A 26800-nucleotide genomic window follows, 5' to 3' on the forward strand; every position below is an offset into this window, starting at 1 on the left:
TACTCTTCAAAAAAAATAATAGGGGATATTGAAATGCAAATACCTATGCAGGTTGTGATATGATAAATAGTCATGGACACTTGACATGCGTTGAGAGAATGTTCACAGATGAAGAACTTATCGCCCCAACAAAACCACTGAGCTGCACATGCGACACGCAATAGCGCCATACACGTGGGAGGGGTTCATTGTTAAATTTGACACTTCAAGGAAGGTTTGATGAAAACTGCCGCGTGCTGGTTTATCTACGTCAACGTCAACCGACAACACTGCAAGAATTGGCCGTGGCACTGCAAGAGGAGTGGGTCAGATTTCCCCAAATCGTGATTGGACGGTTGATTAGGAGCATGCCATGACGAATTGCTGAATGTATGAGGATTGGTGGAGCAATTACTCATTATTAAGACAAAAATCAAAAACGTCCATTTTCACTTTTGGCGGTGCATCTCTTTGCGGGTGAAATGGGATCGTCAGATAAGCCGCCCATATGAACTGTTTTATGTTCATGTGTAGGCAATTGGCCTGTTATTAACATACACAGGTTACCTCTAATAAAAACAGCAGTGCATTTCCGCAGTTTTGTATTGTTTCTGAATATCCCCTACTTTTTTTGAAGAGTATATATATATATAAGTCGTTTCTGTCGGTCAGGTCGATTTGTCCGGCTAAATGACAGAGCGGTGCACATCTTCCTTGGGGTTTATTGGTGAGTGTGGGGCCTGGGTTATTCTTCCTTCCATTTCATCTTCTAGTCCGGTATGGTGGTAGGTTTCATCTTTGCTTCTGTTTGTTCTTTCCTTTTATTATTGGTTCTCTGAAGGAAGAATCCAACACCTGAAACGAAAGGGGTGAGAGAAAGAGAGTATCTGATCTTACAGCTGTTCTGGTTTTGTTTCGTCTAGTAAGGCTTCGGGGAGGGGGTGGGGGACCATTAACGTTGAAATGGTTGCGTTTATATACCGGCATGGGCCGAGTAGACCCTTTGGGTTTTTTCAAGCCCGGCCTTCACTTGTCAGGCGGCAGACACGGAAAGTGTAACTAGTCGTATGGCTGAAGGAGGAACCGGGATCCACTCATATACACATTTGTGTGAACCCATGGCATTTGTAATTCAATGAAGAGTAAGCGGAAACACCCCTGTCCGGGAAAATGTCTCCTCCGCGCATTGAACACGGAGTATTTGGTGACGAGACGTTAAACCCCAGTCAATTCAGTTAATTTCCTTCACATGCAGTTCCCACAGCATCTCTGCTCACGGCTCACATGGTAAATAATCTCAATGTGAACACCGTCTCTACCTTGCTGTTTAAATTATCAAATAACGCAATAACATGAAAACAAACAATGTCTGAGATTCAAATACAATTCACATGGGTTCAGTACATTAACTGGAAGTGAAATATAGAAGTCGATATAGAACTACCGTTACTTTTATAAAGTAGACCACTAGACAAAAAAATCTCTATACCGTGATTGTACTGACTCAACGATGTGGAAAATAAACCTGAAACAAATGCGATCTGTTCGAATTGGAATTACATGAATAAAGACCAGTATAGAGATAGACAAAAAAACTCAATTCATTTTCAGCGACTGGAATACAATGCGATCGAAAGCTTGGGGTTTATTTTTAACCGTCGTTTTCTGGTTGTCGTAATGATATAACTCCCAGTATTAAACTGCCAGGATAAAACTATAAATGCACGTTAGAACGATGGGTGTTTGTCGTCTGGGATAATAACTAATATTATTGTATCTCTTGTCATATGGAATCCGTATTTACAGGAATCTGTCTCTAGGTAGAAAGATGAGTCTGGTTGTTTAAATACAGCTGCTTATCTAAAGGTCTATGTATAATATTAGGCAATTGAACATATCTGTCAGTTATACATACATGTATAGTACAGAAGCATCAATTTCGTTTTAAAACAACTTTCGTGCATGGTAAGGAACCGCGTCTAGTCGTTCGGATGGAACCAAAAACTGAGGTCATGCGTACCCATTGGCGTGCACGTAAGAGAACCCTTGATAGTGTAGAACGGTGGAGGTGGGGTGATCACATGAGAAGCTGAATCGTGTGTTCTACAAAGATTAAGAATATCCACCCCAGTGCACTACATTCGTCTCGGTTGGTGTACAAAAGTATGACGTTAAACCCATGTCCATTTCTGGTTTCACTTAAACTAAATAATTTTAAGCTACTGGGGGTAATGATCACACGGAAACCCGAACCGTGTTTTGCCATAGACCCATGACTTATAAACTAAATGTTTTAAAATTAAAGCCATATCAGTCAAAATATACCGTTCACTTGTCATGATACATGGAATGAAATGAAATGGGGTTTAACGCCCTACTGTTCTGTTTCGACTGGGCTAATGAAGACGGGCATACGCCATACAGTGTGCTATGAGGGAGGTTTTGACAAGGGGTCTATTACGTGCACGCCAATGTGTACATGGGGCCTCGGGTTTTCGGCCCATTCTAACGACTAGACAGCTTTCCTTGTCAACCCGTCCGTAAATTCAAATGTGGGTTCGTGGAAATATAAATAAATACAGGCATTCGGCATATTATATCACCCATCTTTCGATCTCTTGACATCTTCGTTATTAAAAACTTACATTCATGTGCAAAAGGTCAGATTGTAACGAGGGACGAATCGGCTCAAGTTCTTCGAGTATCAATTTTACAGTCATGTCTGCCCCAAGCCATTTTCTAAGTACCAATTCACTGAAAGAAAAAATACCTAACGATGCCAGTATATATAGAATAAATTGCTATGAACTTGTAACCGGAAAAGTGATACTAGTAATTGGCACCTATGAAATGAATACTATTTTATTTCATTTGTTCAATTTGCTTATAAAATTAAAGGAGCTAAGTCTCTAACTCAATATTTTTCATAATATTCGAAATTAAAAACACGAATTAGAATTCAATATTGATCAATTTCAATTAATGTTGATGCTGTTGTCTTGTCGTGAAACTATAGGATCCTAATATCCAATATTTAAGACACAGTACACGAGTCGTTTCGGGTGCCATTTTGTAATGAACAAATAAAATCATATCTTACAACACAATGTGGAAGTAATTAGTAAAGGCTGATTCACAAACGACAAAATAATAATTTAAAAACCGTGTAGAATGCACTAAGCAGGCGTAACGACTTCTGTTCAAATTCAACTGTTCACATATTTCACCGAACATAATTGATTAGAAATTAGCATAATTTTTTTTCAAAAATTTAATATAAATCACTTTGAATACATTCATATAACATTAATATGTGCTTTTAGAACCATTTTTGTCTATTTCAAAGTTAAAAAATAGAGCCATACGCCTTTTAAATTAAATTTAGACCACATATTAGTTTTTTATTCGATTTTATGTCGTTTGTATTTACACTACAGTAAGCAAGGTCTAAAATCATTAAAACTTCAACTCACCAGACCTAACCGCCCATTTAGCCAATGAAAATATGCCTTTTCCTATCGCATTAATGGCTTTAGACATTCACAGTAGCTCAAGTTCAAACCAGAATCCAAAATCAGTAGGGTAGATTAACGAAGTAAAGATCTAATTTCAATTAGAATGGAGAGAAATGGTTATAAAATATAGAGATACAAATGGTCAGCTTCGAATCTAGCATTTTCACTTTAATGAAACCCCCCATTGTGTTCATGATGTAATTTTATGCAATAAATAAAGGGGTATTGCGACTCATTAACTATATAATATAAAACTCAAATTAGTAAGAATTGATGTTCCACCCGCCCCGCCCCGCCCCAAAAAAGAGGAAAAAAGGTAAACATGCAACCTGCCTCGGTCTTAAATTTTAGGAGTAAACGTACATACTAATGTTGATCACAAATAGCATATGGTTCAGAGCGTTAGTAGTTACTTCTAACAGAGTTTATTGTATTTAATATAGATCAGAAGCTTAACTCCCGTAGGAGACACGCATGCTTATTTATACCACAATCCAAGAAAACATGTCTGATACAAGACAGCTGATGATATTATGATGTTCTTGTGAATGCCTTAACACGATATACGAGTATCAAACTTCAATGACCATTGGTCGGTGCTTATGGTCAGATCTACGATGGTCAAGGCTATGTTATTGCAGGTGTTGTATGTAACGACAGAACATTTGTTGAGTATTGGCTGAGTTGCCGATTCTATAAAAACACTTATCATAACAAGGATTCCGTCTTATTAAAACGGGTAACAGGACAGAAGGCCAAAAAGAAAAAAAAAACATCATTTACTAGTACATTAAACAAAAATAAGGGTTTATTACTATCAAGGTTTCGATGTTACTAGATACTGATGAAATATGTTTGATAGCATTACAATCACGCAAAGATGTCTGGGTGAATTCAATATATATTGTAAAACCTTAATGGCCATAACATCCCTTTAACCTTTAGTGAATTAATTATTGAATTTGGTTTAGAACCAATATGATTTCGGTAAGATTACTATTATTTGTCTTTTGTTCTCGCCGGTTGTCCCTTTATTCAAAGAATGAAATAAAATTAGGTTTAATGTCCTACTTTTCTGCACCGACCGGGATAATGAAGACGAGCATACGCCATACAGTGAGAATATTGGCTGGACAACGGCGCTACGACCCACTCTTATTTCGAATTCCAACAGACAAGGGATCGTCGATTACTTTCCCACCCGATCGACTAGACATTGCCCTTGCCAGTTTCTCCATCCTGCACCACTGACAAGGGGAAACAATGCCGAAAATTCCCCAGAGAAACTTTCTAGCCAACGCCAGGAGCGAACCCGAAACCCCTGCTATAGCGAGTCAGCGTCCTACTCACTGGGCCACTTTAAAGCAGAATAAAACATTATCGACATATCAGATTTATAAGGCTGGAAAATGGAATTAGGGTTTTAGTTTGAATTAAAGCAAAACATTAATATCGTCTAGTCCATAACATATTGCACATGTTTTATCTTATTTCACATTCAAGATACTTTTTGTGACCCGTTAAAAGGATATATCCATCATGTTCTCCGACAAATTCATGTTTGTTTTACTGTCAAAAAGATATTTCAAAATTGATTTTGTTTCGTCTAATTCCTATTGCATAGGTTTGTAGTAAATACTTTGCTTTGATTGGACAAATTTGTAAGAACTTATACCATTTAAAAATATGCAAAAGAGAATGTGACCTTTTGAAATTGCGTTCCATTTAAATTTCCTGATTAATATTTATTGGTTAAATATACATTATGCAAGAGCTAAATCTGACTATTGCAGGTCTTTCTTTAGGCCTGAAATGTTATAAAAGCTATTAATTAGACATTAATTAACTTATCCAAACCATAATCAACTCTCGATGCCATCTTATGTGTAGGATTTTCGCTGGATTTGAATCCCATCGGCTACTCAACGCTCATTGACGATTAAATCCAAAAGTGGATAATCGGGACTAAGTTTAAAATTCAAAGCTAATATCTTTGTTCAGAGTGGAGCAATTTGAGTGAAATTTTCAACATTATTCTATTTACGTTATCTATTTTTATCTAATCTCCCATAAGAAACATTTTGGTATTAGTATCAATCAAAAAACATCAGATGTTTTTCAACATGTCTTTTGGTTAGGTCTCGTTTTATACCTTACCGAACTGACACGCTTTATCATTGAGTAATCTTATTTGTGTACTGTAAACAGTAAAACCTTTCCATCATACCAAGACATCCTCCACCGATTAATTCACCAAAGGCCAGCTTATAATAAGGCCGTAATCAGACGACACGAAAAAGAGTTATACAGATTTGTAATAAAATTATCTTCTAGCAATCGGGTTAGAACTTATATAACACAATCACAACAATAATACAAGACGATTTCATGATTTTACGTCTGCTTGATATACAATTCAAATATAATGGCTTTTTTCAAATGCCGTGGTATCCAGGCGTTTGGACTTTCGACTCGAATGTCTCGCGTTCGAATGTACCTTCGATATATCTCAAGCTAAAGATCGCGTCTGTGTGGCCATTAAGAAAACTGAGCTAGTCTTCGAACAACCGAGGTTCGTCCGTGTGCAAGCTGAGAAAAGAACCGTTAAAACCAACCGTCTGCTAGTCTCAAAATGGCAGTATTATTATTTGGACGAATCGTTATTTTTCTAACACAACACAGTTATTTTTTTAAGTGTCTGTGCTTAACCTTAATGACAAATAACATTTACAACAACCACTTGAGATATGTTTTTTGTTTGTCGAGCAGACATGGTTGAACGCCAATGGAGAGCTATTGATTACGCTCACGGCTTTTGTCGACTGCAAAAATCTATATAGGTGCAAAAAGCAATTGATTTAACCATAAAATCTGGAACAGTGGTGTTTTTCTTAGGTATTAACCAGAGGGCTTTCGCCTGTTGATGATTACTTTGATCAAAATAGAATGTGAGCCATCCCTCAAAAAAGTTGGAGCCCCACTTAATAACAGGGTTATTGGAGGATGTAGCTTATCTGCATGTGACTTGTTTCCATCGCGTAACAAATGGTGCGAAAAGGGACTGTGAAACGGTGTATATCTAATACTAATTGATATCTACTCTACACGGATGCATCCATCATAGGCTTATTGACTGCTGCTTTTTGACTCGAGTAATAGCTGTTCTGTGCGTGTTTGCTGGTATTTGTCAATAGAAAGTCAAAGGGGAACTGCGATCATGACAAGACTTCCAGAAAGCTTTTAAAATGATTGTCAATGCTTTGGGATAGGATTGCTCTTTGTATTGTTAGCTTGTTTGGATTGATGTCTTAAGGATGACTATCTCATGTCACAATATTTCATGTCTATAGTTAATAAACACCAGTCAATGTCAAAAGTTTTTCTATACATGTATAAGTAACAAATTGATGGAATCTGTTACTGATAATGACAAGTATTAAGCTATAGATATGATCTCTATAGAAAGCTGTATGGACATAGTGAGTTAAATAAATGAAAGTGTTAGCCTGGGCCATTAATCCTTGTTATACCAATGTAAAGATATTTCAAAATGTTATTTCCGAGTTTATTATTCCATAATATTTTCATCTATAGACATGCATTGGGTTAAAGACATTGATATATTAAACACATTCATCTTTTTAAATAAACATTTCTCATAGAGTTCATTTTTTGTCCCGACTTGTCTCTTCGACTAGTGTATTTTTCAGAAAGATAAACCGTCCTCAGTATCCCGGTTGGTATTGAAAAGTATGACGTTAAACCTGTAACTTAGTTCATTTAAATCAATGATAATTAATGGAGTTGAATATAATACAAATTTGGTTACCAGTACGCGACCTTGATGCACAACGGCTGATGGGTACTATACCATATAAACAATTGTGGCCGAAATAGTGCATTTGACAAAGAAGAACTTAAAGTATTTATAATTTTTTCGTAGGTGTGGGTTGGGGCAATATAAGGAGCATGGCGTTATCGCCTGCTATCTTAGAGTTGTAACGTAAACAGGCCCGTAGCTAGCGTGGGGGGGGGGCAAGGGGGGCAGCCCAAACAGGCTCACTCGGGGCGCCCATAAGTTTATGCGCACGTTGGTCGTTGGCTTCGTATTGTGTCCAATGGAAAGGGCGCGGTTCGGCGCCCAGTGGGAGGCGGGGGTGGCAGCTGCACCATTTGCCTACCCCCGCTAGCTACGGGCCTGGTAAAATAAAAACGTCAGGCACAAGCATACCAAGGAACAAGCATACCAAGTTTCATGTCCACCGTACAACAAGATGTGTAGCCTTTGGAACCCAGTTCCCAAACGCTAAGACACTCCAGATTGCAGATTGCTTAGACCTTTCAGGACGAAGGATAATGGAAAACATAGTTCCTCCATGTATGGATCTAATTTTGCTGAAAATGATCAAAGTGGTAAAAATAAACTTTACGCCCCTGATCAAATTCATGAGTGTAGTCACAGTTTCTGGTAACTTTTCACTCTCCAATCTGTACACACTTGATGTATTCGCTATCAGAAATATGGTTCCAGTCATAAAGTATATAATACGCATAAGACTGTAAATGGCCTGTCGGACACTGAAAGGCTGGTAATGTGTTAATAATCAGCACTATTGCCGCTAGGGGAATTCATTCTCTAACTAAATAGATATAGTTCCTTAGATTATTAACCTAGGCGAGTGTAAGGTCAGTTATCATCTTTCACGGGTAATCAATACAAAGCCCATTCTCTCTAGAGTTTCTCTCTATATCTAGTTAATATACACATCATATATAATCATCGTTTATTGTTCATTTTTATCAAGTCACATAATATACATGTATTATATGGTTATACAGTCTCATAAAATACATGTTTTATAATTTCTCAAGTCTCATAATATACAGTATGTATTTATCAAGTCTCATAATATACATGTATTATGTGGTTATAAAGTCTCATAATATACATGTTTTATATGTTTATCAAGTCTCATATATAATAGGTTTTGTATGTTTATCAAGTCTCATAATATACATGTATTATATGGTTATAAAGTCTCATAATACCTGTTTCATACGTTTATCAAGTCTCATAATATACATGTAGTATGTGTTTATCAAGTCTCATAATATACATGTAGTATGTGTTTTCCGAAAAAAAAATATCTCAGTAAATATTGGGGAACAACCCGAGGCAACTTCCCCTTGCCGTATTTCATTAGTTTGTACATGTACAATTTCTTTTTGGAAACAAGATTGCATAGTTGTTCATTCAAAGTTCCATCTATATACTACTTGGACGATTCGTCGAGCGGTCGGGCCAGCTCCCACTTAACAGAAAAGTGTGTCTGGTCGTTTGGATAGGACGACAAACCGCGATCCACCCGTGTACACAATGGCGAGTACGTAAAAGAAACCCCGACAGCTTGAATTCCACGAGGAGTTACGCGAAACGACACTAGCCGGGCAAAATTCACCACTTATTGCAGACGTAACCACGGAAAAAATATGTTAAACACCATTTCTTCCTTTCCTATTGACCTTTCGGCCTTGTTCTTACCAGTCATCAAGATTCTGTGAATTACATATTGAATCTACCGCCATGAGTTCTAATTTGTTTTATTCAACCAACGTCTAAATATCACTGCATATGTTCGCTTTTTGGTGTTTTTATTTTTATGATACAAAAGTAAAAAACACGTTGTATCATCTAATGAACACAAAGATAAAACCTTTCAAATTAATATAAAATAATGCAACAAATCATCGCACCATGAAAGGGTGTGTCATTTTCACTTTTTAAAAAAGAAATTGTATCCGTTATAGAAAATGACTGATTAAATTATATCCATGTGCACAAAAAAAACAGTATGTAAGAAAATTTACTTCCGGCTCTCCAAATTTTCATTTATTGGTATACATCCCAATAATAAGCCATAATAATTCTAGAGAGATTAAACCTATAGACACCACGAAAAAGAAATATTTTATTTAATCGACGAAAATTAAAGATGCATTATGTAAGATTTAGATAAAGAGTTGGCCGTTCTTGCTATAATAGTTCAAAAATAGATAATGTAAAATGAATATATTGAAAATTTATGACCGTTTGAAGATGCAGCGCAAGTCGTTTATTGACCTAGCGCGTGTCCTTGACAATGGAGACTAAGTCTCGACTGTCCATTTTATCGTTAAGTTTTTAAATCTCGCGGGTGTTCAAATCCACTTGAATATCGGCTATCCGATGCTTTAGAAAGTTGTTTATAAGCTTGTCATGTGAATAAATAATAATTTATGTGCCATTTCAAGCCAAGAGAAAGAACATCAATAGGTAGATTTAGCTTTTACATAATGCACCTATAGATAAAGGCATATCTAATATGTGCAAATTATTCTAATTTAACATTCTACATAAGGGTTTTCGAATTTAAATAATCCAGATTTCAAAGCTATTTTGATGGTTATATTTAAAAGCATTAATTTCCGTTGTGACCTTATTTGCCATATGAGAAATTTAAAAGTATAAAAAATGTAAGTAAACCTTTATTCATTTCTTCGCGGAATGTGTTTCTTTCTTCGAAGCCTTTGATGGTCATATTGTACATAATTTGCTTCCACCCACCATATTTTTTAAATATAAAAGTTGGCTAATCATACCTCCAGGGGATTGTAAAACGACCTACATATTTTTAAATTTATTTTAATGATCACCATACTTTCTATTCGTGTTTGAGAAATGTGTTAGCGGCTAGATAGTGTTTTTAACAAAACATCAACTGCTCTTTAAAAAACACCAGCTTTCTTGTTAATAATGATTTTTTATCAATGGTTTAAATCCTTTAAAAAAAGCTTTATAGGAACAGAAATCTAAGTTTTCTTAAATGCCTTGGTTAAACCTCTTACTCACTATTTATCCAAATTATTCGAAATTGAACACACGAATTAGAATTCAATATTGGTCTATTTCAATCAATATTGGTGTTGTTATTACCGTCAAAATGTGCGATCCTGATATACAACACCTAAGACGCAATGGACATTTTTAAATCAGTACACGAGTCGTGTACTCTATTGACATCATGTTTTCGAGCGCCATTTGCTATCCAATAGGACAAACATATTCCGGGAGACAATGCGGAAGTAATTTTAAAAAAAAATGTCTGATTCGCAAACGACAAAATGATAAAAAAAAAACGTGTAGAATGGACTAAGCAGGCACAGACGACTGCCGTTCAATTTGGACTGTTTGCGTATTAAATTTCAGCGAACATAATTGATTAGGACTTACACAAGGAATCTTAAAAATTGAATTTAATTCACTTTATATACACTCATATTACATTAATATGTGCTTTTGACACATTGATCTATTTTAAGGTTCCAAAGAATAGAGTTATACGCCCTTTAATTGAAAAAAAAAAAAATAGACAACAATTTCTTTGAGTTTCTTATTATTCCCCCCCCCCACCTTTGTTTACTACACCTGACTTACATATTTTAACTGGGATGATATCCCAGATAGTTTACTCTACTTCATCCTGTTCTTATGACATTTCTTTATGGGGTGTGTTCGGTAATTTTAAGAATAGCATTGGTCGATACTAGATCCAACCTGCCAATTAGGAACTCGGGATAGCGGAACCTAAAATTAAAGGGCTTTAATTAGATGCTACGTATTCTTTCATGACCTAGAAGTTTACAATGAACTTACCTTGTCCATTATACAAATACATTAGCTAATTTACCAGTGTAATATCTCTCAACAATGTCAATAGGGAATGCAATGAAACGAAATGGGGTTTAACATTCTACTTTCGGTGCCATATGGGCTAATGAAGTCGGGCATACGTTAGTTATACAGTGAGCTGGAAAAACCTTTCTCGGCCATTCTCGGCCAGCACGGGATCGAGCCCCAGAACCCCGGGTTAGTGAGATAGTGCCTGTATCACTGAGCCACTGCGGCTCCAACAGTGTTGATAGGAATAATAAATAGCAAGAATCGAACAAAGTGGAATGAATAGTTTCGTACGATAATCAGTGAGGATTACAGATATTTTAATCATAAAGAATAAGGTAGCCATTACATCTGTCGATCTATCATGTTTAAGAACCGTCTCCCAGGTAACCAAGACATCGATATTTTATTAAGAGAAATTCATACTGTAATTACGAAACTATCACCAATATCAACATAATCAAATGTGACAAACGACTCATTTGAAAGAAGAACAATTTCCTGATTGCATAGTCTTTCGCTTTCTAAATATGTTTGATTAAAGATATTTACTATAACAGCTATGTGTGTTTTCCTATTGATAATAGCAATAATGGCCCCCTCTTTCAATGTCCAACAATAGACTTCCTCTACGCCATTGCTGTCCAGCACAGAATTTCATAATGAAATCTAATTGGATCTGCTGATAATAACTATATTCCTTTGGGATTATGAAGCAACGCTGGTTAATAATTTCTAGTTTGTCCCTAATGAAGGGTTTCATATAAAAGCTATATATAATAATAACCATCACATTGAGACCAAAACAGCTAGAAAAGATAATTTTTAAAGCTAGTTACCGGGGAAAATAATTTTTATTGACTTTCTAGGGAACTTCTTAATTAGCGCCCCCGGCAATGACATTTTCAAGTTTGTGATTTTAATTTTTTTGAAATTGTTTTTCATCTTTAAAGACAGGTTTGCTACCGTATAAGTAACTTTATATTAAGTCCATTATTCTATCTAAACTTCAAATTATGTCACATGACATGTAGATGTTTCACAAACACTTTTACCATGAAGCAGTTTACAGGAATAATAAGAATCACTATTAATTTGTATCATTCAGTTAAACCGACTCAATAAACAGCAATCTAATTTTCCACGATATCACTCTAAGCGGGCGTGGATGTTAACCTCTTTTATAATACTACAACTTAACTACCAATCTAATTAAAATTTGATCATTATTTTGTTTGGTCTACACGAAGATCTAACAACTACCTTATACATTATCTCTTTGTTTAATGTCTAATTTTAGTCATGGCGATCGATTAAAATCTTTCTTGCCCAAGCCAAATCGTCTGTTCATTTGGCAAGATGAAATGGTTACACCATATCAGTTTAACATAAAACATTTAAATATGTTATCAGACCGTACATGTGTTTAACTGTGTGCAACATAAATAAGGAACAGGAATGCAAGTACGGTCTAAAAACATTACCGGAAGATTGTTAAAGGACAATATTGGTGTCAGTAATTATCACATTTGACATAGAACTGGTTAAACACGAGTTATCCTTCTATATAACTGACTGAAGTGACGAGTGATAACAGATACACGGGCAAATTTCTGCTCACTAATAATTCCTTCGAAGACCAAAAGATGTTATATGCGACTATGGGAGGATGTCTGACAATTCAAAAAAATAATTGATTGTCACTGGATAAGAGAAAATGAAATCAAATAGAAAAAGTCCGTACTTTGCATTGTTTTTGTTAAGTATAGAATGAATAAAAACAAGGGAATGTAATGTTTTCGTTTCACAGCCTCACATAACAACTTATATGATAATGACTGACAGTACTGACACCAATATTGTCCTTTAAACATTTGTTTTGAAGATGGTTCACCATTATTACCACTTAATGGCATCCGATTTGTACTTGCACAGGGTTCTACATTCGGTTGTCACTAAATGAAATTGGGAGAAAAGAAAACTCTTTCAGTTCTACTTCTACGAAACGGCCAAGAATTATAGTCTACAATAACACGACGCAATCACCGAGGTTTTCCCACCGCCTGTTCCAACTATGAAATAATGACTTAAGTAACACGACTACCCCGCTACCCCCCGCCCCACCCTCACACACACCCATCCGCACACACCTTCTCATTGTCCCACATGTAACATTCCAGCTTGTGCAATTTCCTAACTTTAAAATAACTTATACATATGACAATCCATGCAACTAAATCTGTTTCTCCCGAAAAGTTGTGGCGTGAAGTTTCTTTTTTATTAATGTGCATACCAGACTTTTAGTTGAAATTCTTATTGTTTTCCGTATAAATTTGTGTTTTTATATTATACAATAGTTAACATGTCCATAATCTTGTTGTTTATTTATGATTACATTGTCACTTTAAAGTGCCCCTGATCATGTTATATGAAAGGGCGCACTATAAATATGCTTTAATAATAATAACAATACCAAATGAATTTAAAATCATAATTAACAAAACATCACAAATAACATGAGCGACGTACACAAATCATTTTGTGTTAGTGTCAAAACAAGTAACACACGAGCGACGTACACGAATCGGTTTGTTTTAGTGTCAAAACAAGTAACATATGAGCAACGTATGCGAATTATTTTGTGTAAGTGTCAAAACAATTAAAATGAGCGACGTACACTAATCAGTTTGTTTTAGTGTCAAAACAAGTAACATACGAGCAACGTATTCGAATTGTCAAACCAATTAACATGAGCGACGTACACGAATCAATTTGTGTTAGTGTCAAAACAAGTAACATACGAGCAATGTATGCGAATTAATTTGTGTTATGGTCAAAACAAGTAACATGAGCGATGTACACGAATCAGTTTGTGTTAGTGTCAAAACAAGTAACACATGGGCGATATACGCGATTTATTTGTGTTAGTGACTGTCAATACAAGTAACACATGAGCGACACGCACGAATTATTTTGTGTTAGTATCAAAACAAGTAACATGTGGGTGATGTATACGAATTGTCTGTTCTTTCAGACAGAATATACATTGTTCTATATCAACAACATTGCTTGTGACGTGTCATAAAAAAGTTGCTCTTGGATTTTAACATTACAACTTGACGTCTTGAATTCCTGGTAGAAGTGAAAATTGAATGATTCAGCGGAACGTGTGATATACGATTCTCTTCACCAAGACCTGCCACTGAAAAAAAAAATCATTCTAAAAAAAAACATGTTGACCTGACAACCTCTATAACTTCATATTACATTTGATCTATGTTATTGAGTAAGTGTTCACTGGGGAAATCACAAAACAAAAAGCTTTTCAAATTCTTTTGATTTACTCGGATCGTGTTTTACAAGTTTACGTCGATAAGTGAATGATGTCGTCTTCATCTGTCTCTCTAAATCAATAGTTTTATTTTCTTTAGGTTCCCACATGACGTGGCATATTAGATTTAGTTATTATTATGATATCATAAATCCACTGTTGATATTGGTCTTCCATGGAGTTCAGACTCCAAACATCAAACACATGTATTCCTGGGTTCTCTTAAAGTGCTACACGGGAAGTTCATTGGTATCTTGGTGTATACCCGTATTAATAAGTGTTGATATTTGTCTTCCATGAAATTCAGACTCCAAATATCATACAATGTATACTTGTGTTCTTTTAAAGCGATATGCAAGTAATTTATTTCGGGGCTTCTCTTAAACTGCTATGCGAGTAGTTCTTGTAAAGCCTTTAGCTTCTATTCGTTCCTGCTCTTAAACCGCTATACGAGGAGATCATCTTGTACGATATATGTGATGGTACTATAGAATATAATATTTATCTGTTTCTTATAGACATCAAAACCATTTACTGCCATATTAGAATCAATATTCAGGTTAGTGGGGATTCTTTGATCTGAAGATTAGACTTTGTCATAATTTAGATATGTCCCACACTCACTTATATTTTCCTATTTACTCTGTGTGATCCTCAAGCGCCATTGATCGACAGCCCATTTACTTGCAGCGGCGCATCCCGGGAATACAAATGTCTTTGGTTTATGACCCCCATCGAGAGTTCTTTAACAGCTACGAGTAATTTTACCTCAATAAAACTAGGCAATTTCACATTATCTGGAAGTGGATAGCAACTTCTGATCGTATTGAAAAAACGCCACCTGCGAAATGTTTATGTTTTAGTCGGGATTTCGCTGAACCATATCCGCTTCTAGAGTTTACAAATGATCCCGAATTATTCAAATAAGAACAATTCAGTTGTGATTTACAATGTAATTATCTGCCCTATTAGAACGTATCGGATATCAGTTCAGTTCTTGTTCAAGTCATTGTTAATAATATTTGGTATAGAAAAGTAGGATGTTAAAACCCATTACTTTCATTGTTAATAATAATGCATGATTTGAAATATGTTCACGAAGAAATATTTGGAATGTTAAATAATAAGATGATGATGATTATGTTAATAACTGTTTATATTCAGCTTTGTTCTGTGTGTCTGCCAAAGTACAACTAATAATTTGTTAGCTATGTTAACTCACTCTAACAAGAAGTCGCATCAGGTGTTCCAAAACTAGTAAGCTAACTGGTTTAGAACTGGAGTTCAGAGGCCAACTGCCAATGGGCCTAAGGCCACTAGAGAGGTTACCCACCCACTTGTTTAAAACCAAAATTACAACAAATTTTGTTAGCTTTATGTGAATTCTGCAAACGACACTTATCATTATTTATAGCTAACTACATGTACATGTAACATGTAATCATTTAAAGAAGCTAACCCTCTCTGATTTAAATAAAATTAAAGTATGTAATAGGGTTGAACTGATAGTGATAGGGAACACTATGCATGGTTTAATTTTTGTTTGGATAAAATAACCGGACGTTGACTTGTTTACTAATTTAGTTTCATTTTTGTTTTTCGGTGTCGACAGGAAAACGCCAAATCTCAACATTAGCTTTATATTATATAGAGGTAAAATTGTCACCCCACAAAACAAATCAGAACATAAAGTCGAATGAAAATGACAAAACGGTTTGGGAGCCACCGTCGATCCCTATGTTGACCGAGAAAGTTCATTGAGATTTTCCGGATTGGTCCCCCCCCCTTGTCAGTAATGCAGGACGGAGGGCCTAGCATGGGACGACGTAGAGTCGCTCGGATGGGACGTTAAACAGGTCCCGTGTACACACGAGCTTGCACGTAAAAGAATCCTTGACATTTGGTAATATAGGGTAAGAGCATGCCGTAGTGCCGCTGTCCTCGCTACATTTCCCTCATAGCACACTGAATGACCGTGTGACAGTCGGCGGTAGGACGTTAAACCCCATTTCATTTCATTTTATTACATAATGGTTCAGTTATTTTAAAGAAAGCTTTAAAGTGACTTTGACATTATCTGTCCATGAACCACGGTCACTCTATCATTGTCACCACATTTTTAGAAGCCACCACCTACGCTGTAATAGTAACCGTCCAATTTGTATTTTTTAGTGCTCACAATTATGCCACATAACAACAATAGTGCCGATGATGGCGATGCTCGCGTTTCAAATCACAGCTTACGTGACACTGATAATCAGGGCTTGAAAGGTGATTCTAGTGACCTCTCATATCAAGAAGAGTACATTTTGTCTTATATAATGGCAGTTGTGAAGACGTTCAATGGCGATGTCCATGATGCTATCGATTATGGCATTACATGGATATCAGAATGAAATATTGAAGGGCTCATGATGACCTGATGTCTCTGTGAGTAGATCATCAACAATCCTCTGAGATGCCTAACCAAGAATCTTTGGTATTAGGTCCAACTAATGCCATCATAAGTCAGAAAATTAGGTTAGGATCTGTGAATGACCACGACGTTGCCCAATGCCGATGTGGCCTTGTGTATGTGCCATTTTGACTAAGTCAATTTTCCTGGTACTAATTGCAGGTTTCCTTTTCATATTATTCAGAGAAAAAAAATGCATGCATACTGCTCGACTCATGGTGGTTATTGTTTCTAGAGAAGCAAAACTAATTTTGGGACTTGAAACTTTTCCTTTCTGTTGTCATCAAATCTTGATCAAGTGAATCAAATCAAGCTTCATGGAAGCCCCAAAAGGAATTCCTTAACTCACCAAACATACATACATGGACGATATCATTGGCTATAAATTTGGAAAAGAGACGACTGGTTTCCTGTGATCTTCTATAATTATGTATACAGTAATATTATGATTAAATTAAACCATGATGATCCTAATACTGGTTCCTGAATAAAACAACCCGAGATTGATGAAGTAACGATATCTCATTCACCAGTCAGACGAGACAGTTAACAAAGATGCCATTTAAAGCTCGTGTTTGATTGGTGATGTGATCTTTATCCCACGTTCTCATTATGTAAACACGTGACGTAAATATTCCATGAAGATATTGAAGTTTTCTCCAATTTTTACGACGTTTGCCGAATTTTGATGAAGTCTTGTCTGAATCATTTGACAGTTGAAGCTAACATGTGTCTCATACGGCCATACTGACAAACATCGCGAAGATGACAGGTTACATAATGTTGATTGAACGGCAGATCAAGCAAGATGTATCACTATCACCAACAATAAGTCTTTATAAATTGAAAGGTTCAGGTCCCATGCTCGGATTGTACGTTTAGACATTATGACAGGAATAACTAGTCACTTTTTATATTATATTTTAGGTTACTATATGACGAGTTTCACCCGAGTATAATTATATCCAAACGAAGATATTTGTAGATTACAGTTCCTATAAGAATCTCAGAACACCAAAAACAGCATAAGAAATATGAATCCGTATTAATGCTGTTTTCAAAATGATAAACCCCCTGTTATGTGGCCCGTCACCCCGGTTATTCCTAAAACATAAATAAAGAACGACATGGAAATGAACATCTCGTGTATATAGATATATTAAACATTAGATACTGATGAATTAATATTCCAAATAAACCAATTTCCGCACATTTGAATTGATTTATGGAATTCTTATTCTTTAACAATATTATTATTCAAGTGAGTTTCAATTATAGTCAAGAGACTGAGGTGCTAGACCAGTCAGTGTCAGTCTGCCCTTTTTGAATTGTTAATATTTCAAAGCAAAGTTTACTATTGTTTTAATTGAAACATTAATGTAGTTTAACATTCTCTTCAAATACATAAGAATGCAAATTGGTTATAGATTTCGAAATCTGATTTCTATGTCTTGGTATGTGTCTTTATTATTAAGAGCCGGTTGCGAGAAACAATTGCGAGCGTATACTTTCTGGATCAGGCACCATCGCCACAGCCATCTTGGAATTGTGACGTCATAGCAATCGTAATTTGGCGGATCCTTATGCTTTTTCCGAAGATGAGTAGATGACTAGTCCGTGGGGACTAGTTCCTGGTTCAGAATGAAAGAGAAGAGAAATCTCCCGCAAACCTTATGGCACACAATCCAGAATGCTCTAGACATGTGAGACTACGGAGTAACCACTTTAAAGCATATAATTCAATAGAGCATACGAATAGAGATTTTTTGTCCACTGTTTAGAGGCGGTGTTCAGAATAAATATTAAAACAAAGTACAACATGTTGGAATAGACTATCGGGATCATTGGCGGCTATCTTCGTCCAACATCGACAGATATAAATGCGTATCTTCTCCATTTAACAACGCTCATCGGAATCTGATATATGAGAAGTTCGTGGACAATTTAAATACAAACTGGCCAAATTACTTGAGGAGTTCATATAACTAACGATTTTGTTGCATTAGTAATACACATTTATCGCTGTTACAAAGACTCTTTTCAAGTCTGTTGTCACTCTTTCTTTGGCATTTTGCATATTTTATCAATGGTGGCAATTGGGTTATTTATGTTAAGTTATAACTACAGTTTTAATACCCTTTCGATTTATGTCTTAATAGGTTCTTCGGTAATTTATGGACAAGGAACTGGGCCTCAAGCACTACTGATTTTAGTGTTCTATTCATCTTGCCCTTCTTCTTAGAAGAAACCCAAGGATCCGCGAATTCAAGTACGATCGACGTGAAACTTGCATGCATGCTCATCGATTGACGGACGTGATATTCTGTGAGACGTAATACCCGGTTCCTAGTCCATATTATTATTTCTATATTAGTGCAGCATAAAAAGGTTTGCCCGGACAGTGGCTTTCCATTTACTTTTCTTAGATTTCCAGGTGCCATGGGTTCTTTTTTGTTAAGGCCGGGATTCTAATCGCTTACGATTAACACAGTCCTCCTTAAAAGTTGCCTTCCGTGTACAAACTGGGTGATTTGATGATATATTTGGACTAAAAACATATTCAAACTAATTAATCTATCAAAAATTCGCTTTAGAGCCCCCTCAAACATTTTATTCGAGAGGAAATAACCCAGGATATAAAAAAATCTATATTTAGAAGCCATGTTTGTTACGTAACTTGATTGATGGAGGTTCCATTTTCAGAATGTACTTACCATATATACTGTCCATTTACCATATATACTGAAGCCCAAGCAAATTCTTGGATTATCTTCTGCCAACTTAATTCTTCCGCCGTTTTATTGCAGAGGCTGTTGTACGTTTAAACCCAAAACCGCCTAACCACTCGATCAAGAAATAACAACCGCTCCCCAAGTCCATGGGTGTTTTTCGGGGGAATCCATTGTTTTTCTTGTAAGCTTGTTAGTGCCTATCTACTTTCCATATATACCAAATTTGGCATACTTTTATGGGAAATAACCACCCGATAAATACTGTCACGAGAATGTATCTTTTAACAATAAAATATAGTAACCCCGCAAAGAAAGAAAACACCCGGTGCCCTTCCCGTTTGCATGTCAATATACACCCCATCTAACTGAGTTTATTCATGAACTTTTGTTGTTCTATTTGTGGATCAAATTATTTTATATCTGGAAACTGCGACTTCCTATTGTTAAATCTATTTACCAAATATTTAATAGGTGGACTGAAACCTGCTGCTTGAAATATGACTAATTTCGCAATATAATTTATTTTCGTCTCCTGATGCTGACCTAATTGCTTGAGCTGTTGAATCGGAAATTATTTCTCCATTTTCGTATGTATTAAATGAATGGGACATAACCCCAGGTCTAACAAGTTTACATTCATCCACTCTTAAGTCCAGTACGTTACATACATATAAATCAGGGCTAAATCATGTTAGCTAGTTAGCCTTATTGCTTTAACATTTTCTGGTGAATGTAAGAATCGAGTAAAGCCATACCACGGTCAATTCCAGTTAAAGTTCGTCTTATTGGTTTAAATATAGGAGTATTTGCCGTAGTTGTTAGCGCAATTGACTGCTCTAGGCGTTTATTTGCTTAGTTATCGTATTAGTTTCTATTGCCTGCCTAACCTTTCGACAACCTCTTCATTTACAGAATATGTTCAGATAAATCTTGAGTCAAATATTTGATGATCAAGTTTTTCAAAGCTCTTGCTCATCTGAAAGGATTAGTAATGGAACCACCAAACTCTGGGAGTATTGTGTATTATTCATAACTCGGCTAATTCGCTGTTTACTAACCCTAAGTAAGGTGTTGAATTTCTAATTCCAGTAGATGTAAGGATACATGACATGCATTAATATTTCTTATCAACAGAATTTAAATTATAGGTGTATTTCGTTGCATTTTATAGTTCTGATTTTCTCCATTCCAAAATTAGATTCCAATCGGTAAGATTTAAAATATGGAATATATAAAACGAAATAAATGTTAATCATTGAAAGGATTCTGTAGAAATATTCGAAATTCAAAATAATGAATCTACTAGTTGGACTTGTGTGGTAAATGTTTGTAAATGTTAGCCATGTTCTAAAAACATCGTTGTTCAAAATTTTCCCCATATAGCACAGCGCTTTGTATATGTCCGTTTCCATTAGGTTAGTGAGTGCAGGAAAGTATTACGTTAAACCCATTTCATTACATGTAGTTGCTATAGAAGCATAACTTAGAGACGGTCTGCAACCATAAGACTCCATATGTGTGACTAATCCATATGAAGGGCGCATTATATATGGCTTGCCTTTCAAATATGACATGTCACAGGAAATAGTTTTAGAGCAAGCCTCCTTGGCACACTTCTAGTGTTGGTTACCATGCTTCTTGACAATGACAAAAAGATGCCAAATCTGAAAATAGGATCTTTTAAGTTGCTGTGAACTTGCACGTATAATATCCACTTGATAGAAGTCTAATATCACAGTGGGTCAACATATTAAAGCCATAATCAAATATATAGAGTGATTGGCTGAATTTTAGCACTAATTAATAGCAGGTGTCGTGTGCAAGGTGCATTTATGCAACACATATTTTATTTCTGAATTCGTATGGCTAACTATTCCCTGTTATGGTTTTGCATTTAGCAAATCCACGTGTTCTATAGTTATTGATGGGTGTCGTGTACAAGACAGGTAGTGCCCATATATACCACTTATGTTTTATTTCGTAAATTCTTATGGCTAACAATTCCCTGCTCTGGTTTTGACACTTTGGACATCTACGCAGTTCTATATTTAATGATGGGTGCCGTGTACGAGGCAGATTGCGTTTATATATATGCCACTAAACTTTTATTACGGAAATTCAATCTGGTTTTGTATTTAGTACGTCCATGTAGTTTTCAAATTCCATTATAGAAAAAAAGATTGCCTTTTATCAATTATGAGACAGGGTGATATAAACACGTTATTATCCATCTCGTTTAATATCCTTGAGATAAATGTATTACATGTCTCTCTTGTTAGACTGCCATTAACATGCAGTTCACGAGTTCTATTACACACAGCTCTTATACTGCTTTAGAAACAAATGTTGCGGGGTTTGTATCCGAGTCTAGATTGGAGATAATCGTGGGTAATGGTTTGTGAAATGGCTGATAGTAACATGGCTCTAAGTCCGCAGAAAATTGATTATAGACCGTACATTGGCTAACAATATTGATGTTGACATGTTTTGCTCTGAACGACGTTATTAATGATGATAGGAATGTGTGAGCAATTAAATCCGAAAATTGTAACGAGAGAGTAGAGGATGGATTCAAAAAACAATTTTAAAGCTGATACAAACAGAATATCGGCGTCTAGTATTCAGAAAAAAAGTTATCAATAAATCTTTACTAATTAGTAAAAATATGATAACCAGTATTTATTCATGTTTTAAGTATTCATTTATCTTTAAAAAGTAACAAATCAACCATTATTTTAATACAATTCTGGATAATACTGACACGGTAGGCTTCAAGGCGCCCATTATCCTCTTATTTAATACAATATATTTATAAATGTGATTTAAAATAATCATTTGTTTAAAGAAACGTGGACTTACCACGTGTTTTAATTAGTTTTTCTTGATTTTTATTTAATTTTGGACAATGGCAAAAACATAACAATTGTAACTCTTTGTAAATATTTGTGTAGCCTTTAAATATTAATTTTTTTATAATTAAAAAAATATCTATATTCGATATAAAAAAAATCTGTGGTTGATAAATACAATAATAAACTACATCATATTTGTGAACAGATTTAATTGTTTCGGATTCGGCACAGTTTGATAGGAATTTCTTTGACTCGACACACAATATGCTTACTTTGTCCAATACATCCGGCAATCTCCCAATTAGCAAACAAAATATTTTGAATAAAAATGTCCTTTATTGTCCTAGATAGTAGGTATTGGTAGCATTGCGAAATTCAGACATTGCTTCAAATATGAACTTTCTCGGCCAACACCGAAATTTAACCCGAGACCACCTGGTTTGCGAGCCAGTGCCATGCCAACTGTGCCACCGCGGCTACCAGCATGTTTTTATAGTAATGATGCTTTAAGTCACATGGACACCGGACAACATTAATTCCTACGCTGGTTACGAATATAATGCAAAAGTTATAGATAGTATTTCTTTCCCCTTCCCCTCTTTTGCATGGAGATTTCTTTTTGATTTTTTGATGTGGCGGAGTCGAAGAAAATGGTTTGAATATACATTTTCTGTCAGGTTTTGGGGAATATTCATGATTTTAAGGCGGAGGCTTAAGATAGTTAAAAGGTTGGTTGTAGGGCCGACAGTTGCATTTTTACTGGTATGCTACTTCGAGTTTGTGTATCTCAAGATTTCCATGGTGAACCGCGTACATGCATTCGAGTATGTTGCTCCATCTGTGGTAGCAAACGTTCAACCCTACAAAATGAAATGAAATGAAATGGGGTTTAACGTCCTACTGTTCTGCTCCTATACTGGGCTAATGAAGACGGGCATACGCCATACAGTGTGCTATGAGGGAAATTTTGCCCGGGCAGCGGCACTATCGCCTACTCTAATATCGAATTCCAACTGCCAAGGGATCTTTTACGTGCATTCCAATGTATACACGGGACCTCGGTTTTTCGTCTCATCCGAAGGACTAGAAGCTGTCCTTGTCAGGCCCTCCGTTCTGCACCACTGACAAGGGGAAACCACGTCGGAAAATCTGGATGAACTTTCTCGGCCAATGCAGGGATCGAATCAACCCTACAAAGACTTGAGAACAAGTTAGAGTCGGTCAAAGAGAAGAGAATTGAAATTATAATCAATGTCTATGGGGAAATTAATGGTGTGCTGTGGCCACATATTTTAACACAACAACTATTGCAGTTTCCCGAAGTTGCAGTACTTTCAAGTACATCTGGCTGTGCCCTTGTCGTTACTAGTTTATGAACAGAGCTTGTTAGTTCGTTAATTGCAAATTAAGAATACTCTTTAAAAGCACAAGATTATATTTTTCCGTTCATTTGTAATATTTCTGTCTTCCGATGCAAACATTCTGGTATTTGGGTGTCTATGAAAAAAAAATTAGGATTAAAATTGACTTCGACGTATCATTTAAATACTTTTAAACACCACAAAATTAAAGTCAATTTAGCGAAAATTGTTAAATGATCTAAGGTTATTTCAATATCTGAAGAAGCCCAAGGAACAATTGTCTACTCTTACTGAAGAAAATCAAGTTGAAAGTTGAAATTAAAATTCTAACTGTTTACAGATAATCTTCAAGTACTTAAACTGGTTTTATAACCGGTTGGCTGTCAGGATAACTCTAAATATATATTGATTGTCGTTCAGTTTCTTCTCTCACTCCCTCTTCATAACTCATTAGTGGATGTAGGCCGCCATCATGACGATACATACGACGTTTACATTGCACTTCCATCCCTTCCTGGGGGAAGTGGAAAGCCAATCGTCATCGATTTTCTCATTGCTCACAGCAGATTTGTTTTTACTATTTATCAATTTATTTCGATTGTTGCACTAGGCGCATCTCCAGTCACGAGTGATTGACATTCAATAATAGGCAAACACGAATGCGTGTAAACATCTCGTGATCATGTGAACGTTGAAGTTTGACACCCTTCACGTGCTAACTTCACGTGTCATGGCGAAACAGATAAACTCACGCTTCTTCATAGTAGCCATGATGAATTGAAGTGTTGTGGTGGACGTGCTAAACATAAGATGGGTGATGTTTACTTGTGTTAGTAATTAGATAATAAATATGCATGTGCTCATGGTCATCAATAAAGGGATACCACTCTACTATACTGAAATTCGATGGTCATTGCAATTGGTAGTTTGCGTATCACTTTCCGTAAACAAACTAGTAAAACTATCCATGTTTCTTATTGGTGTTTGTTGTTCTTTGGGACATCGATCATGATCCGGAAATTGTTACTTACAACAATCTTTGATAGCTCATGTGTTATGTTCTAGCCTATGTTTATCTAATCCATACCAATTTGTGGTATGACCCCACGAGGAGACATCCGTCGTATTCAACTGTAGCACACTCGCTAGAGTCGTCTAACGTTTCCTCTCGTCAAGCTACAGGTTCGATCTCGGGTGTGGAATATATTTGCAATACGCGTATACACACCAATTATGTACCTGATTCGTTATTTTGAAAGGAATGTGAAACTGAAGCCCGTAAAATACACATCGACTTCTGTCCATTGTAATTGAGTCCTGATAATATAGTCCGAACATCCAGGAATATATCCAGGCAAAATTTATAATAAGAAATGAAATATAAATCTGGGTTTACTTTCATCAGATTACTTCAATACTTATTATAGAAAGCTTATGTCATTTTGTAACATTTTTTATGATCAATGATTCTATTTAATCTTTGGAATTCTTTCTTTGTTTAGTTCCCTTAAATAAATAGTCTAGATCTTCTATTATCATTCTGTTTCCGCTATCGTCTGGCCATAGAACTATAATATACATGTTAGCAAATAAAGCACGTGTCATTTTATTCCCAAAAAAGAACCGGGTCATGGTGTAAAGGAATTTCAAATATTCTCTTTTATTATACATGTATTTTTAAAATATTCTCCGATTTCATACGGGGGAAATTTGATAAAGGTACTTAAAAAAAAAGAATTCCAGTTCCACATTGACTACCAATAGCTTGGTGTGATGATGTGATAACTGTTTTTACTACATGTATTGTGGAAGTGAGAATCGTCAGTAATAAGTACATGCTGGAACTATCCTTGGAACTATTTAATACCAGACAGCATTAAATTATCATATACGTAGAACAACACGCCCGACTAGCAGAGAGTGTCTTAGAAACGCTATAAAATGGAATACTCAATGTACAAATCGGTTTTTATAATAAAATGGAATCATAAGAATTAACTGTATAACAGCGTTACTAATAACAATTAAAGAGAGAAAGATAGAGAAATGGGGTTTAACGTCCACTCGACACAAACTAGGTCATTTCGGGACTAACACATGGTTTAATCCTATTTTAATAATTCACTTGCGCGTAGGGGTCTTTAGCAGTGGGAGAAAGCCGGAGGACCCGGAGAAAACCCACGAGGTTGAATAGGCGACCCTACTCCTTGTCACGTACAACCGGGGATTCGAAACCACGCCAGTTGACTCAATGACAGGCCTTATGATAATGCGCGCACGTGCTAACCATTCCGCCACCCCCCCCCCCCCCAACAATTAAAGAGGAATAATTAAAATATAAAAAACACTACTATAAAGTTAAACAATAAGATAGCAATTAAAATCGTCTGTCGTCCACCGTCTGTAATTATATTACTAACGAATAAATTACTGAACAAATGAAATATTACTAACGAATAAATTACTGAACAAATGAAATATTACAATCTCTGTCATTCACATTATGATATTATGGACACCGCCTTTCAGCTATATGTTTCTCCATCGTAATCTATCTGATTGAAAAGATCTTTATATATTTGAAATTTTTATCCTATGCCGGATTTAATTTTAGTAAATTTTAGTAAATAATATGGATAATTCTTTGTGGTACACTCTTGGTGATCTTTTCCCCGCCCTGTTTACTATCCCAAGAACTGTGATACTTTTTCTAAAAAATAAATAAATTCAGTTTCCATTATGTGGTTTATCCGGTTATCGGATTATTTCGACTCCTTATGACTAAAACATAACGGGAACTTGTGAATACTATATAGTAAAATCCGGGATAGCAAAACCCAGACGGTTCTTATCGGGTC

General features: G+C 35.8%; 1 protein-coding gene across 2 annotated transcripts in view; it reads left to right on the forward strand.

Annotated features, from left to right (window-relative positions):
* LOC126818493 (opioid-binding protein/cell adhesion molecule) overlaps positions 1-26800 on the forward strand; it is a 62808-nt gene that overhangs the window by 23689 nt on the left and 12319 nt on the right. The window lies entirely within an intron of this gene.

The sequence above is a fragment of the Patella vulgata genome, chromosome 4 (assembly GCF_932274485.2).
Source record: "Patella vulgata chromosome 4, xgPatVulg1.2, whole genome shotgun sequence".
Lineage (NCBI taxonomy): Eukaryota > Metazoa > Mollusca > Gastropoda > Patellidae > Patella > Patella vulgata.